Raw genomic sequence first — 18313 nt, forward strand, 5'->3', positions numbered from 1 at the left:
CAGAAAAAATGTTGTTCGGCCCAAAATGTCATGGATGTGTCTTTTTTTTGTAGTGTTAACTGAGTTTTCAATGCATTTATGTGCGTAATTCAATTTTGAACTAAATGCACATGCTCCATTGCATATAAATTGGTCGAAAAATCAAATATGTGTCCTTGGGTGCATGCTTAAGTCCCATGCAAGAAATGGGAATGAATCCCAAACACCAGGGCACCGTTGATTGCCGACAAAACATTGAGATGCCTAGTTTTTAAATTCTAGTAAATCGAAAACTCGCCTAAAATTCATGAAACTTGGCATGCTATCATGGAGCGGCATCAACATGCCGTGGTATAAATTTTGTCCCATTTGGGGCAGGTTTGGGTATATGCTTCTCACAAACCGGAGCTTCTCACAACAAGCATGATGGTTTTCGGTAGGGAACGTCCCACCTTTGGGGACGAAACGATATCCATTGCCTCTTATTGCTTTCAATTTTTTTTCTCGTGTCAACATAGAACAACAGGAGTGTTGTGCGAATTTTTGTGATTTTTCGGGGTTCGTTTGGACATTTTTATGCATCATCTGAGTTTTCAAAGCATTTATGTGCATAATTCAATTTTGAACTACATGCACATGCTCCAGTGCATATAAATTGGTCGAAAAATCAAATCTGTGTCCTTGGGTGCATGCTTAGGTCCCATGCAAGAAATGGGAATGAATTCCAAACACCAGGGCACCGTTGATGTCTGGTAAAACATTGAGATGCCTGGTTTTTAAATTCTAGTAAATCAAAAGCTCGCCTAAAATGCATGAAACTTGGCATGCTATCATGGAGCGGCATCAACATGCCGTGGTACAAAATTTATCCCATTTGGGGCAGGTTTGGTATATGCTTCTCACAAACCGGAGCTTCTCACAACAAGCATGATGGTTTTCGGTAGGGAACGTCCCACCTTTGGAGACGAAATGATATCCATTGCCTCTTATTGCTTTCAATTTTTTTATCGTGTCAACATAGAACAACATGAGTGTTGTGTGAATTCTTGTGATTTTTTGGGGTTCGTTTGGACATTTTTATGCATTAACTGATTTTTCAATGCATTTATGTGCATAATTCAATTTTGAACTACATGCACATGCTCTAGTGCATATAAATTGGTTGAAAAATCAAACATGTGTCAATGGGTGCATGCTTAGGTCCCATGCAATAAATGGGAATGAATTTCAAACACCAGGGCGCCGTTGATTGCCGGCAAAACATTGAGATGCCTGGTTCTTAAATTCTAGTAAATCAAAAACTCGTCTGAAATTCATGAAACTTGGCATGCTATCATGGAGCGGCATCAACATGCCGTGGTACAAATTTGTCTCATTTGGGGCAGGTTTGGGTATATGCTTCTCACAAACCGGAGCTTCTCACAACAAGCATGATGGTTTTTGGTAGGGAATATCCCACCTTTGGGGACGAAACGATATCCATTGCCTCTTATTGCTTTCAAATTTTTTTCTCGTGTCAACATAGAAAAATAGGAGTGTTGTGTGAATTTTTGTGATTTTTGGGGTTCGTTTGGACATTTTTATGCATTAACTGAGTTTTCAATGCTTTTATGTGCATAATTCAATTTTGAACTACATGCACATGCTCCATTGCATATAAATTGGTTGAAAAATCAAATCTATGTCAATGGGTGCATGCTTAGGTCCCATGCAAGAAATGGGAATGAATTTCAAACACCAGGGCACCGTTGATTGCCGGCAAAACATTGAGATGCCTGGTTTTTAAATTCTAGTAAATCGAAAATTCTGTTAACCATTCACGTGACGCCACGTGTCTTGGTTTTAATGGCTGTAGGATGTGCCGTGCGGACATCTGCTTGACCTTGACTGAACGGGAGGCGTGTGAGCGCCGTCCGGTGCGCAGGCTGACCGAGAGGCGTGGAAGTTGTCCTCGAGTGCGCAGGCTCACCGGGAAGCGTGCGAGCTGTACACTGCGTAGGCTCACTGGGAAGCGAGCCCTTTGACTTCCATGGCCGCCCGCCTTGCTCGCATCCTCTCTATTAATGGCGCCCAAGCCGCAGGTTAATTTGCTTTTTTAATATAAAACACTCATCACAAACGTTTTAGTTAGAACACCCGTATGCAAACCGACAGCTTCCCCAGGAAGCCAAGAGAAAATGTGCCGAGCAGGATTTCTGCAGCTCTTGATTGCAAACGTTTTAGATAGAACACCCGTACACAAAGTGAGAGCAGCGCAGGATTTGTGCATCCCTTCAACACAAACGGTTGTTTTGGATGACCCGTGTGCAACCACGTACAAACAATTCGGTAAGATTTGTCCATCCTTGTAACACTGCTATCTGTCAAAATTCACTAATTAAGCATAGATTTCATTCATAGATTAAGCAGTCGTTCTTAATTTATACAAACAGTTCAACTCGACAGCTGAATCGGCCAAACTTTTCCCCAATTGTTGCCAACCATGTACTGAAATAGTTAGTTCAACTATATATACTAGCTAATTTTAAGTACGTTGTACAGTTCCACCACATCTATAATCGGCGACGCTCACCTCGAACGCCCTCTGTCGCTCCAGACGACCCCTCTCAAAGTGGTGGTTCTCCTTGTAGATATCCTGATTCCTCGCCTCTGAGGTGGCGTGTGTCGCGACCACGGCGGCGGTAAGGCTCTTTGCGTGCTCGACGAGGCGCTCCTCCTCCTCCCGCATGAACTCGGTGTAGCACGCAAAGTCGCTGTCGCACGTGCGGGCATCCACCTCCACCTCCCGCCTCCGGGCGGCGGTGGTGGAGCTGGTGATGACCCCGGCGGTTGATGATGGGATGGCGGCCACGGCGGCCGACGACGAGGTGGTGGCCACGACCACCACCTCCCGACTTCGGGCCGCGGTGGCGAAGCGGGTGATGGCCAAAGTGGCCGGCAGTGGGGTGGCGGCCATGAAGGCCACCTCCCACCTTCGGGCTGCAGTGGCGGAGCGGGCGATGGCCCTGGCTTTCGACGGTGGTGTGGCGGCAACGGCGGCCAACAATAGCTGCCTACGGGTACCGGTGGCGGAGTGTGTGGTGGGTGTTCCGCGCACACCTAACAGGGATGCCACGCGCACTACACTACGCCGGGGACTGCGCCGCCGTGGCGATTGTGGGAGAAGCAGACGAGATAAGCTATAGGGATGGAGGGGAAAATGCGACGCATGACTCGCCGACCGTGAGGGTTTTTATAGCAGGCCAGTAAGCATTGGGATTTTGGGGGATTTCACCGAGTCGGGCAGGAAGCTTCCGCGGGAACCTGCGAGGTTTCACGGGAACGGGCTCGCTAACGATTCATTGGCGCCACCATATGGCAAAAAGTGTTGGGGAACGTAGTAATTTCAAAAAAATTCCTACGCACACGCAAGATCATGGTGATGCATAGCAACGAGAGGGGAGAGTGTTGTCCATGTACCCTCGTAGACTGAAAGCGGAAGTGTTAGAACAACGCGGTTGATGTAGTCGTACGTCTTCACAGCACGACCGATCAAGCACCGAAACTACGACACCTCCGAGTTCTATCACACGTTCAGCTCGATGAAGATCCCCGGACTCCAATCCAGTAGGGTGTCGGGGAAGAGTTCCGTCAGCACGACGGCGTGGTGATGATCTTGATGTTCTACTGTCGCAGGGCTTCGCCTAAGCACCGCTACAATATTATCGATGAGGACTATGGTGTAGGGGGGCACCGCACACGGCTAAGAGATCAATTGTTTTTCCTAGAGGTGCCCCCCTGCCCCCGTATATAAAGGAGCCAAGGGGGAGGGGGCGGCCGGCCAAGGAGGGCGCGCCAAGCGGGAGTCCTACTCCCACCGGGAGTAGGACTCCCTTCTTTCCTAGTTGGAGAAGGAGAAGGGGGGAAGGAGGAGGGAGAGAGGAAGGAAAGGGGGGCGCTGCCCCCCTCTCCTTGTCCTATTCGGACTAGGGAGGGGAGGGGGCGCGTCCAGCCCTTGCCTCCTCTCTTCCTCTCCACTAGGGCCCATGTAGGCCCATTAAGCCCCCCGGGGGGTTCCGGTAACCTCTCGGTACTCCGATAAAATCCCGATTTCACCCGGAACAATTTCGATATCCAAATATAGGCTTCCAATATATCAATCTTCATGTCTCGACCATTTCGAGACTCCTCGTCATGTCCGTAATCTCATTCGGGACTCTGAACAAACTTTGGTACATCAAAACTCATAAACTCATAATATAACTGTCATCGAAACCTTAAGCGTGCGGACCCTACGGGTTCGAGAACTATGTAGACATGACCTAGAACTGTTTCCGGTCAATAAACAATAGCGGAACCTGGATTCTCATATTGGCTCCTACATATTCTACGAAGATCTTTATCGGTCAAACCGCATAACAACATACGTTGTTCCCTTTGTCATCGGTATGTTACTTGCCCGAGATTTGATCGTCGGTATCCAATACCTATTTCAATCTCGTTACCGGCATACGTAATGCATCATTCCATAACTAACTCATTAGCTACATTGCTTGCAAGGCTTATAGTGATGTGCATTACCGAGAGGGCCCAGAGATACCTCTCCGACAGTCGGAGTGACAAAACCTAATCTCGAAATACGCCAACTCAACAAGTACCTTCGGGGACACCTGTAGAGCTCCTTTATAATCACCCAGTTACGTTGTGACGTTTGGTAGCACACAAAGTGTTCCTCCGGTAAACGGGAGTTGCATAATCTCATAGTCATAGGAACATGTATAAGTCATGAAGAAAGCAATAGCAACATACTAAATGATCAAGTGCTAAGCTAACGAAATGGGTCAAGTCAATCACATCATTCTCCTAATAATGTGATCCCGTTAATCAAATGACAACTCATGTCCATAGCTAGGAAACTTAACCATCTTTGATTCATGAGCTAGTCAAGTAGAGGCATACTAGTGACACTATGTTTGTCTATGTATTCACACATGTATTATGTTTCCGGTTAATACAATTCTAGCATGAATAATAAACATTTATCATGAAATAAGAAAATAAATAATAACTTTATTATTGCCTATAGGGCATATTTCCTTCAGTCTCCCACTTGCACTAGAGTCAATAATCTAGTTCACATCGCCATGTGATTTACCACCAATATTCATATCTGTATATGATTAACACCCATAGTTCACATCGTCATTTGACCAACACCCAAAGAGTTTACTAGAGACAATAATCTAGTTCACATCGCAATGTGATTAACACCCAAAGAGTACTAAGGTGTGATCATGTTTTGCTCGTGAGATAAGCTTAGTCAACGGGTCTGTCACATTCAGAGCCGTATGTATTTTGCAAATATTCTATGTCTACAATGCTCTGCACGGAGCTACTCTAGCTAATTGCTCCCACTTTCAATATGTATCCAGATTGAGACTTAGAGTCATCTGGATCGGTGTGAAAGCTTGCACCGATGTAACTCTTTACGACGGGCTCTTTTATCACCTCCATAATCGAGAAATATTTCCTTAGTCCTCACTAAGGATATTCTTGACCAATGTCCAGTGATCTACTCCTAGATCACTATTGTACTCCCTTGCCAAATTCAGAGCAAGGTATACAATAGGTCTGGTACATAGCATAGCATACTTTATAGAACCTATGACTGAGGCATAGGGAATGACTTTCATTCTCTTTTCTATTTTCTGCCGTGGTCGGGATTTGAGTCTTACTCAATTTCACACCTTTGCAACACAGGCAAGAACTCTTTCTTTGACTGTTCCATTTTGAACTATTTCAAAATCTTGACAAGGTATGTACTTATTGAAAAACTTATCAAGCGTCTTGATCTATCTCAATAGATCTTGATGCTCAATATGTACTGAGGTCTTTATTTTAAAGAACTCCTTTCAAATACTCCTTTATGCTTTCCAGAAAAATTCTACATCATTTCTGATCAACAATATGTTACTCACATATATTTATCAGAAAGGCGGTAGTGCTCCCACTCACTTTATTGTAAATACAGGCTTCACCGCAAGTCTGTATAAAACTATATGTTTTGATCAACTTATCAAAGCATATATTCCAACTCTGAGATGCTTGCACCAGTCTATAGATGGATCGCTGGAGCTTGCACATTTTGTTAGCACCTTTAGGATTGACAAAACCTTCTGGTTGCATCATATACAACTCTTCTTTAAGAAAACCATTAAGGAATGCAGTTTTGACATCCATTTGCTAGATTTCATAAAACGTGGCAATTGCTAACATGATTCGGACAGACTTAAGCATCGCTACAGTTGAGAAAATCTCATTGTAGTCAACACTTTGAACTTGTCAAAAACCTTTTTGTGACAAGTCAAGCTTTGTAGATAGTAACACTACTATCAGCGTCTGTCTTCCTCTTAAAGATCCATTTATATAATATGGCTTGCCGATCATCGGGCAACTCCACCAAAGTCCATACTTTGTTCTCATACATGGATCCCATCTCAGATTTCATGGCCTCAAGCCATTTCGCGGAATCTAGGCTCATCATCGCTTCCTCATAGTTCGTTGGTTCGCCATGGTCAAGTAACATGACTTCCTGAATAGGATTACCGTACCACTCTGGTGCGGATCTTACTCTGCTAGACCTATGAGGTTCGGTAGTAACTTGATCTAAAGTTTCATGATCAATATCATTAGCTTCCTCACTGATTGGTGTAGTTGTCACAGGAACCGGTTCTTATGATGAACTACTTTCCAATAAGGGAGCAGGTACAGTTACCTCATCAAGTTCTACTTTCCTCCCACTCACTTCTTTCGAGAGAAACTCCTTCTATAGAAAGGATCCGAATTTAGCAACAAAAATCTTGCCCTCAGGTCTGTGATAGAAGGTGTACCCAATAGTCTATTTTGGGTATCCTATGAAGACACATTTCTCTGATTTGGGTTCGAGCTTATCTAGTTGAAACATATTTCACATAAGCATCGCAACTCCAAACTTTAAGAAACGACAGCTTAGGTTTACTGCTAAACCATAGTTCAAACGGTGTCGTCTCAACGGATTTAGATGGTGCCCTATTTAAAGTGAATGCAGTTATCTCTAATGCATAACCCCAAAATGATAGTGGTAAATCAGTAAGAGACATCATAGATCGCACCATATCTAGTAAAGTACGATTACGACGTTCGGACACACCATTTCGTTGTGGTGTTCCATGTGGCATGAGCTGTGAAACTATTCCACATTGTTTAAAATGAAGGCCAAACTCGTAACTCAAATATTCTTCTCTATGATCAAATTGTAGAAACTTCTATTTTCTTGTTACGATGATTCTCCACTTCACTCTGAAATTCTTTGAACTTTTCAAATGTTTCAGACTTGTGCTTCATTAAGTAGATATACGCATATCTGCTCAAATCATCTGTGAAGGTCAGAAATAACGATACCCTGCCACGAGCATCAACACTCATTAGACCACATACACTGGTATGTATTATTTCCAATAAGTTAGTAACTCGTTCCATTGTTCCGGAGAACGGAGTTTTAGTCATCTTGCCCAAAAGGCACGGTTCGCAAGCATCAAATGATTCATAACCAAGTGATTCCGAAAATCCATCTTTATGGAGTTTCTTCATGCGCTTTACACCGATATGACCCAAACGGCAGTGCCACAAATAAGTTGCACTATCATTATTAACTTTGCATCTTTTGGCATCAACATTATGAATATGTGTATCACTATGATCAAGATTCAATAAACCATCACCATTGGGTGTATGACCATAGAAGGTTTTATTCATGTAAACAGAATAACAATTTATTCTCTATCTTAGATGAATAATCGTATCGCAATAAACATGATCTTATCATATTTATGCTCAACGCAAACACCAAATAACATTTATTTAGGTTTAACACTAATCTCGAAAATATAGGGAGTGTGTGATGATGATCATATCAATCTTGGAACTACTTCCAACACTCATCGTCACTTCCCCTTCAACTAGTCTCTGTTTATTCTGTAACTCCTGTTTCGAGTTACTAATCTTAGCAACCGAACAAGTATCAAATACTCAGGGGCTACTATAAACACTAGTAAGGCACACATCAATAACCTGTATATCAAATATACCCTTGTTCAATTTGCCATCCTTCTTATCCACCAAATATTCAGGGCATTTCCGCTTCCAGTGACCATTTCCTTTGCAGTGTAAGCACTCAGTTTCAGGCTTTGGTCCAGCTTTGGGCTTCTTCGCAGGAGTGACAACTTGCTTGTCATTCTACTTGAAGTTCCCTTTCTTTCCCTTTGCCCTTCTCTTGAAACTAGTGGTCTTGTCAATCATCAACACTTGATGCTCTTTCTTGATTTCTACCTTCGTCGATTTCAACATCACGAAGAGCTCGGGAATCGTTTTCGTCATCCCTTGCATACTATAGTTCATCACGAAGTTCTAGTAACTTGGTGATGGTGACTAGAGAACTCTGTCAATCACTATCTTATCTGGAAGATTAACTCCCACTTGATTCAAGCGATTGTAGTACCCAGACAATCTGAGCACATGCTCACTAGTTGAGCGATTCTCCTCCATCTTTTAGCTATAGAACTTGTTGGAGACTTCATATCTCTCAACTCGGGTATTTGCTTGAAATATTAACTTCAATTCCTGGAACATCTCATATGGTCCATGACGTTCAAAACGTCTTTGAAGTCCCGATTCTAAGCCGTTAAGCATGGTGCACTAAACTATCAAGTAGTCATCATATTGAGCTAGCCAAACGTTCATAACGTCTGCATCTGCTCCTGCAATAGGTCTGTCACCTAGCGGTGCATTAAGGACATAATTCTTCTGTGCAGCAATGAGGATAAACCTCAGATCACGGATCCAATCCGCATCATTGCTACTAACATCTTTCAACACAATTTTCTCTAGGAACATATCAAAATAAACATATGAAAGCAACAACGCGAGCTATTGATCTACAACATAATTTGCAAAATACTACCAGGACTAAGTTCATGATAAATTTAAGTTCAATTAATCATATTACTTAAGAACTCCCACTTAGACAGACATCTCTCTAGTCATCTAAGTGATCACGTGATCCAAATCAACTAAACCATGTCCGATCATCACGTGAGATGGAGTAGTTTCAATGGTGAACATCACTATGTTGATCATATCTACTATATGATTCACGTTCGACCTTTCGGTCTCCGTGTTCCGAGGCCATATCTGTATATGCTAGGCTCGTCAAGTTTAACCTGAGTATTCCGCGTGTGCAACTGTTTTGCACCCGTTGTATTTGAACGTAGAGCCTATCACACCCGATCATCACGTGGTGTCTCAGCACGAAGAACTTTCGCAACGGTGCATACTCAGGGAGAACACTTCTTGATAATTTAGTGAGAGATCATCTTAAAATGCTACCGTCAATCAAAGCAAGATAAGATGCATAAAGGATAAACATCACATGCAATCAATATAAGTGATATGATATGGCCATCATCATCTTGTGCTTGTGATCTCCATCTCCGAAGCACCGTCGTGATCACCATCGTCACCGGCGCGACACCTTGATCTCCATCGTAGCATCATTGTCGTTACGCCATCTATTGCTTCTACGACTATCGCTACCGCTTAGTGATAAAGTAAAGCAATTACAGGGCGTTTGCATTTCATACAATAAAGCGACAACCATATGGCTCCTGCCAGTTGCCGATAACTTCGGTTACAAAACATGATCATCTCATACAATAAAATATAGCATCACGTCTTGACCATATCACATCACAACATGCCCTGCAAAAACAAGTTAGACGTCCTCTACTTTGTTGTTGCAAATTTTACGTGGCTGCTACGGGCTGAGCAAGAACCGTTCTTACCTACGCATCAAAACCACAACGATAGTTCGTCAAGTTAGTGCTGTTTTAACCTTCGCAAGGATCGGGCGTAGCCACGCTCGGTTCAACTAAAGTTGGAGAAACTGACACCCGCCAGCCACCTGTGTGCAAAGCACGTCGGTAGAACCAGTCTCGCGTAAGCGTACGCGTAATGTCGGTCCGGGCCGCTTCATCCAACAATACCGCCGAACCAAAGTATGACATGCTGGTAAGCAGTATGACTTATATTGCCCACAACTCACTTGTGTTCTACTCGTGCATATAACATCTACGCATAAAACCAGGCTCGGATGCCACTGTTGGGGAACGTAGTAATTTCAAAAATTTCCTACGCACACGCAAGATCATGGTGATGCATAGCAACGAGAGGGGAGAGTGTTGTCCACGTACCCTCGTAGACCGAAAGCGGAAGCGTTAGAACAACGCGGTTGATGTAGTCGTACGTCTTCACGGTCCGACCGATCAAGCACCGAAACTACGGCACCTCTGAGTTCTAGCACACGTTCAGCTCGACGGCGTGGTGACGATCCCCGGACTCCAATCCAGCAGGGTGTCGGGGAAGAGTTCCGTCAGCACGACGGCGTGGTGACGATCTTGATGTTCTACCGTCGCAGGGCTTCGCCTAAGCACCGCTACAATATTATCGAGGAGGACTATGGTGGAGGGGGGCACCGCACACGGCTAAGAGATCAAGAGATCAATTGTTTTTCCTAGAGGTGCCCCCTGCCCCCGTATATAAAGGAGCCAAGGGGGAGGGGGCGGCCGGCCAAGGAGGGCGCGCCAAGGGGGAGTCCTACTCCCACCGGGAGTAGGACTCCCTTCTTTCCTAGTTGGAGAAGGAGAAGGGGGGAAGGAGGAGGGAGAGAGGAAGGAAAGGGGGGGGGGGGCGCCGCCCCCCTCTCCTTGTCCTATTCGGACTAGGGAGGGGAGGGGGCGCGGCCAGCCCTTGCCTCCTCTCTTCCTCTCCACTAGGGCCCATGTAGGCCCATGTAGGCCCATTAAGCCCCCCGGGGGGTTCCGGTAACCTCTCGGTACTCCGGTAAAATCCCGATTTCACCTGAAACAATTCTGATATCCAAATAAAGGCTTCCCATATATCAATCTTCATGTCTCGACCATTTCGAGACTCCTCGTCATGTCCGTATTCTCATTCGGGACTCCGAACAAACTTCAGTACATCAAACTCATAAACTCATAATATAACTGTCATCGAAACCTTAAGCGTGCGGACCCTACGGGTTCGAGAACTATGTAGACATGACCTAGAACTGTTTCCGGTCAATAACCAATAGAGGAACCTGGATGCTCATATTGGCTCCTACATATTCTACGAAGATCTTTATCGGTCAAACCGCATAACAACATACGTTGTTCCCTTTGTCATCGGTATGTTACTTGCCCAAGATTCGATCGTCGGTATCCAATACCTAGTTCAATCTCATTACCGACAAGTCTCTTTACTCGTTACGTAATGCATCATTTCGTAACTAACTCATTAGCTACATTGCTTGCAAGGCTTATAGTGATGTGCATTACCGAGAGGGCCCAGAGATACCTCTCCGACAATCGAAGTGACAAAACCTAATCTCGAAATACGCCAACTCAACATGTACCTTTGGAGACACCTGTAGAGCTCCTTTATAATCACCCAGTTACGTTGTGACGTTTGGTAGCACACAAAGTGTTCCTCCGGTAAACGGGAGTTGCATAATCTCATAGTCATAGGAACATGTATAAGTCATGAAGAAAGCAATAGCAACATACTAAACGATCAAGTGCTAAGCTAACGGAATGGGTCAAGTCAATCACATCATTCTCCTAATGATGTGATCTCGTTAATCAAATGACAACTCATGTCCATGGCTAGGAAACTTAACCATCTTTGATTCATGAGCTAGTCAAGTAGAGGCATACTAGTGACACTATGTTTGTCTATGTATTCACACATGTATTATGTTTCCGGTTAATACAATTCTAGCATGAATAATAAACATTTATCATGAAATAAAGAAATAAATAATAACTTTATTATTGCCTCTAGGGCATATTTTCTTCTAAAAGAATGCCCCCGCGCATCGTGCAAGCTTGCGCTGTAAGCCGTCCGCGGCAGCGGGGTGACAAGACATGCGAGAGGAGGACGAAAGGCCATGTACACATACGGTTAATAAAAAAAATGTTTGCGATTTAATTACCTACTATATCACCATCCTGGTTTATAAGTATGATTTAACTAATAAAATACGAGTGCATGTCGCCAAAGATTATATAGTTGGATTTGTATTTGAACATAGTTTCCAATTATATAATTTTTAAAATATGCATTAACATTTTATTGGTTAAATTTGAGGGCAAAGTATGACACGAAATATAAAGGAGACTATAGACTAGACGGAGGTGGTACCACACGGCAGCTCTCTACGCAGCGACGCAACTGTCGGCTGGCTTGTAGGCGACCATTTCCTGCGTGTTCAACTACTCTATGCGTGTGGTTGCTTGCGGTTCAGGCGGCCGCGGTGCGCTCTGCTCGCGTCCCGCCGCGCGCGCTCTGCTCTCGCGTCGCTCCAGGTGCTCTGCCCTCATCCCTCCACGCACGCTGCCAGTGTTTGGGGCCGACGCACGATCACGCACGTTTGTGTGCAAGCGGTTGCGCCAGGCGCGGCGCGACGATGCAGTTACCCGTTGCAAAAACTGCCATGCGGACGCACCGACAATCCATGCCGCCCGGCCCCCTTTTATTCCTGCGGCCATTTACCTTCATCTCTTGTCTCACACGACACAATAAGCACACCCACGAGAACACACGTAGAGAGGACATCCAGCGGTTCCAATGGCGCTCCCCGTGGCTCCAATGGCGCTCCAAGTGACCGATAACGCCAGCGTCAACAGAGGAAACCTGGCTATGCTGTACTTCTACCCATCTATGTCCGGCCTCTTCCATGGTGCAAGTGTTGCGGATCTTCAGTAGCACTATGACCTCCTTATTTATCTTCATGTCGTGTGAGTACATTGATTTGTTTGAAGAAAAAAACTGAACACTCTGTTCTTCGCTTTCGTCTCCTATATATGCATTCTGCGTATATTCCGTTAATAGCATGAGTTACCTCATTATTACACACGCATGAACCCAAATCTGTAAAAACGAAAATGGCATGGCTAAGTTACGGTGATTGCAAATATAATGCCTCAGTTTGCCAGTTGGTGCACAGTGGGATGATCATGAGCAGCACGACCTATACCACAGAAGCTAGGAGAGCCAGAAGAGAATTTAGGGACGGATGGAGGTGAGCCAAATTGAGAGTGCGACCAGAAGAGAAAAATAAAAGGGATCACCTGACCGTTTTTCATCAGGAGGGCAAAGACCCAGCGCTGTTGTTGGCGTCGGAGGAAGAGACGGACGGTAGGCGTGGAGAGCAGCCGCCAGGCAGTCAGGCTGGGCTCGGGCGCCGGCCTGAAAATTCACAAGAGATTAGAAGATGGAGAGAGGAAAGGGCATAGGAACGTATCCGCAACAGATGCAAGGCAAAAAGAAATAGGTGATAAAGAGAATTTGAGATAAGAGGCGAACCATGATGATTCTGCAGACAGGCACCTATAACTAATCTGCAGTTTGATTCTTGCATACTTGAACTTTCATCGTACAAAATATTAATTAACCGGGGAAATATATCATTACCATGAGGATACAGAGAACTATCACCTAATTTAGGAAGAATGCTTCTAGATAAAACTGGAAACATCAAGAACATGAGAGAATAATTTTGGATGTTGAGAACAACTTGTCAAACTTTTGACGTAAACAAATAAATCAAGTCCAATTAGCACAGGGGCGAAGCTACGTACAGCTTGCCGGTGTCACCGGCACCGGGTGAAATTTGCACTTGCTTAATATAATCCATTGATTTAGTGTGTAGACCATTGATTGTTTGACATGTAGGCATATGTTTTTCTATGTGGACACCGGGTAATTTTCAGTCTAGGTCCGCCCCTGAATTAGCATTATTTAGTACTGGTCAGCTTCCAAAACGGATGCTTCCTGGTAAACAAACAGAAGCTAATGACAACAATGAGACTGTTTGAAGACGAAAAATGCTAGTGATGTGTACAGAGAGTCCAGTAGTAAGATTTAAAGTAACCAATATAGTTTCATAATCACTACCGTTTGTTTTCATTATACCATATACATTGGGGAACACTCAAGCAGGCCACACATTGGGATGTGCAGAGACCGAAAGCTAAGCTTTTATAAGCTATTAAGGGCGACACCTTACTGTCATCTGACTTGGGATGGAGCCCTTCAGGCGACTTATTCGATCCATCTTGCTCTCGTAAAAGGAATGCTTGCCATAGCCCTGCTCTAGTGCTGGTTTGCTTTACCACTTCGCCTGACTCAGAAAGGAATTTAATGATAGCACTTTAACTCAGCTTCCCAGAACAATCAACTGTATTTTTAGATTCATTGGCATGGAAGATGTCTGAAGCAGAGAACCCACAAGAGCTCTAGACATTACCCAAACACCGGGGTGTATGCAAACATTTCAATTGCTTTAATATCGAGATTGAAATTTGAAGAAATTCACGTGAGCACACTATCTAAGGACCAAGGCAAATCTCATGATAGAACTCTCAACTTTATGTGAGATAGCAGTGATGGTAGCATTCACAGCAACAGTTACCTACAAATGAAATTGGTCTGAAGAAAAAACATCAGGACAGTCATTCAGACAAAAAGCGTTTTCTACAACATGTGTTCAGGGAGGGTGACATTCAAGACTACAAATACACATAGGACGACGATGCTTACATGGTCATCGATTATAAGACATGCCTAACAACTACAGTTCTCATCCGGATTACAATCAGCCTACAAAATTCGAAACTACACTATGTAATGCTGAAATTTAACCTGTATATTCTAGCGTTCAATCAATGCCAGAGTAAATTGACTATTGGAAGTTCAAAGTGCACCAAACCACAAGTATACTGATCCGATTCCGACTCCACCCAAAGTATGGAAAGGCGAAACCACTTAAAGCCCCTAATTCAAACAGCAGAACGCTAGAACTGAATCAGTCCCAATTCCATACCTCTGCAATTGGAAGCAGGGACGTTCCTGGATGACCCCAGCCACGAGCTGCACGCCGACGCTGGCGCCGCAGACAGGCACATGTCGAATAGCGATGCAGACAAAACCTCCGAGACGAACTCCAAGGCTCCTTGAGATGCGCCGCAAGCCCACAATGTCAAAAATCCAAACCCAAAGGAATAGCTTCTTGGCGGCCTGTATGCGAGAGAGGCCAATGATCTTCTCTTTGGAGAGGCATCCACGGATGGTGTGAACCGGTCCAACCTGAACCGGATAGGCTCCGGCGAGGTAGATCTCCAAAATCGCCGGTGGTCAGCCGGGGAGCTCGCGGCGTCGCCATCCCCACACCCCTGGGTGCCACGTTGTCACCGCTCGGCGTGCCCATCTTGACGACAATGTAATACGTCATAAATGGCGATGGTGAAAAGCCCGACCCGCCTTCTGCACTAGCATTGCCGAGGCGAGCAGCTCCCCACGATGACGACGCGGGACGGAGGGCTCCGGTGGCATGATACCGCAGTGCACCGGCGGTCCGGATGGGCGCGAGATTACCGGCTTGACCAGGACATGCCGGGAACGACGGTAGAACGCGTCGCTCGCGCGGGCTGAGGCCAGCGTGGCCGCACTCCCCCGGGCTCGCCGTCATGGCCCAGTGCGACGAAGAGGGAGGCCCTGGCGCCGGGCGCGGAGGACCACCAGCCTTCTGCGTGAAAGACTGAAAGCCTCCTGCTTGGTCGGCGAGTTCCTGAGATCCAAGATCCTGTTTCCCGGAGGGACGAAGCACTCATTGGTGAATGTCTCCGCCGGGCATGGCGTTGCTTGCAACGGGTGCTTGTTCGTGGCCGCCTGGTCATCGCTTGTACGGCAGTGAAGAAGGGCACATGAGAGTCTTCGGGAGAGGGAGAGAATCCAGGTCTAGGAAACCCGATCAGAGCGGCAACCGCTTCAAAAAATACCGGCCACCGGAAGAACCGAGAAGGGGCGCACAAAACGTGCCTAAAAACTGAACATTTCAAACAAAGAAAGCTCGGTTAAAGCGGTAGCGAACTCTCCGGTACTCCCATGTACACGCGTCGCTGGGCAACCACAACACCAAATCGAACGTGGTTCTCGGAAGGTTGTTGGGTGCCGGATGAACTGCAGGCGGTGGGAAGGTTGTTCTCGGAGAGGCCGGCGCATGCTGGGGTAGTTGGGAACACGCTGGGAAGGATCTGGTGCCCAATCAAGGGGCTGGACTGTAAGGAGCTAGAAGAAAATACGTTTCTGTTCACGTTTCGGCAGGCATCGGGTTGGAGGAGAGCGCTTGAGGATGGGCCGTGGTGGTTTGACAAGGAGTTACTAGTCATGGAGGAGTTCGACACTGACAAGACTGTGGATGAGTACGAGTTCAACATCATACCTATGTGGGTCCTTGTCTTTGGGCTGCCGTTGGGATCGATGAACCGGGCTACGGGTGAGCTGATTGGAAAGGACTTCCATGAGTTAGTGGAGGTGGATGTGGGTCATGATGGCAAGGCGGCGGGTAAATTCCTTCGAGTTAAAGTCAAACTGGATATCAAGTTACCTCTGATGAGAGGTTTTGTTCTGGAGAGAGAAGAGGAGAAAACCAAGTGTACGGTGGAGGGAAAGGACAGCGAGAAGAGGAGAAAGAAGAAGCTTCTCTGGTGTAGATTTGAATACAAGCACTTGCCAGATTTCCGTTATACATGTGGTATTATTGGTCATGGTGACAAAGAGTGTGTGACAAAACCGGTAAAGGGCGAAGCACCTCAGTTTGGTCCATGGATGCGGGCAGAGGAGGAATACAAGAAGGGAGATGAAGGAGGAAGGGGGAAATGGTATGATAGAAGAGGGAGTGGCGGGAGTAGGAGCTCTAGTGGAGGTAGGGGCGGGGGTGGCGGACAGAATCAGGGGGACCGGAGGATATACAACTTTGGCAGAGGAAGCGGTGGGTCAGGCAGCGATGCCCCCACGTGGAGGAAGGATGGGACGAGCTCTGGGAGCAGTGGACACACTGGTGGAGGGGGTGAGGAGGTTACGAGCCCACTGAAGATTAAGGTAGCAGCAGAGAAGTATGACAGTAATGACAAAAATAAGAGTGTTGCAGTGAAACAATTGTCGTTCCCTAAGGAGGTGGCTGAAGTAAATAAGGAGATACATATACAAAGTAACATGCAGATTGATCCACACTCGTAGAAGGCTTCTGAAATGGGGGGGGGGGGGAGGTAATGGGGAAGATCGTGCAGAAGGAGACTTAAGTAAAAATGGGACGGACAATGGTGCTTTAAACAACAAGAATGGAGGGAAGAATGAAAAGGAGAAGAAGGGCAGAAAGTTCAAGAGGCAGCAGCGGGAGGGTTTTGTGGCGACCCAAGAAGTGATTGGCAGTATGGTGGGGAAGCGGGGAGGAGAATATATGGAGATAGATGACCTAAACACACAGAAGAAGATGAGGAAGGAGGACCAGGATGTTATCGAGGAGGTCGAGCTACCAAAAACAACTAAAGCGGGGCTACCGGAGCAGTCCCGCGGGGATCAATGAAGCTAATAACGTGGAATTATCGGGGGTTGGGGAATGGCCCGACAATTAAAGGCCTTCTGGACGTCCAGAAGAGGGAAGACCCCGACGTGTTGTTTTTGTCAGAGACAAGGATGGTGCGTGATAGGTTGGAAGGGCTAAGATGGAAACTGGGTATGCCTCACATGGTGGCAAAGGACTGTTGTGGAAAAGGAGGTGGTTTAGCTCTATTCTGGAAGAGAGAGAGAGGTGGATGTGAAGCTTATTGGGTTTGTATCTCGATAACACATCGACATGGAGATTACTGAAGAGGATGGGTTCACTTGGAGATTTACATGAATTTATGGGGAGCTGAAGATGGAGGAGAAGGAGCGAACATGGAAATTACTGCATACACTGAAACTGTAAAATAACAAGCCTTGGCTGTGTGCAGGGGACTTCAATGAAGTGCTGCACTCTTGGGAGAAGGAAGGAGGGGTGCCCCGGTCACAAGCGTGTATGGACATGTTTAAGATGACTTTGGAGGAGTGTGAGCTGCATGACCTCGGCTTCATGGGAGATGTCTTCACGTGGCGTAACCATAGCCACACCGCACAAAAGTACATTCAGGACAGGCTCGATAGGGCGGTTGCTTCGCATGAATGGAGAGATAGATTCCCAGCTGTTACGGTGATGAATGGAGACCCCCACCATTCTGATCATCGTCCTATTATCATCGATACCACAGGGTTGGCAGAAAGTAGAGTGAGATCGGGTGGAAGTATGGTGCCTAGATTTGAAGCTCGGTGGCTGGAGGAAGAAGAATGCAAGGAGATCATTAAAGAAGAAATGGGAGAGGGAGATAGGGGAGAATCAACA

General features: G+C 45.8%; 1 long non-coding RNA gene across 1 annotated transcript; it reads right to left on the reverse strand.

The window, feature by feature from the left end:
• Window positions 1–12987: 12987 nt before the first annotated feature.
• LOC123065884 (uncharacterized) lies at window positions 12988–15824 on the reverse strand. The gene is made up of 2 exons (XR_006431159.1): window positions 14939–15824; window positions 12988–13302 (listed from the first exon to the last, which is right to left on the reverse strand). It is a non-coding gene; the product is annotated as an uncharacterized lncRNA (long non-coding RNA).
• Window positions 15825–18313: the final 2489 nt, after the last annotated feature.

This window comes from Triticum aestivum, chromosome 3B, assembly GCF_018294505.1.
Source record: "Triticum aestivum cultivar Chinese Spring chromosome 3B, IWGSC CS RefSeq v2.1, whole genome shotgun sequence".
In the NCBI taxonomy this organism is placed as follows: Eukaryota; Viridiplantae; Streptophyta; class Magnoliopsida; order Poales; family Poaceae; genus Triticum; species Triticum aestivum.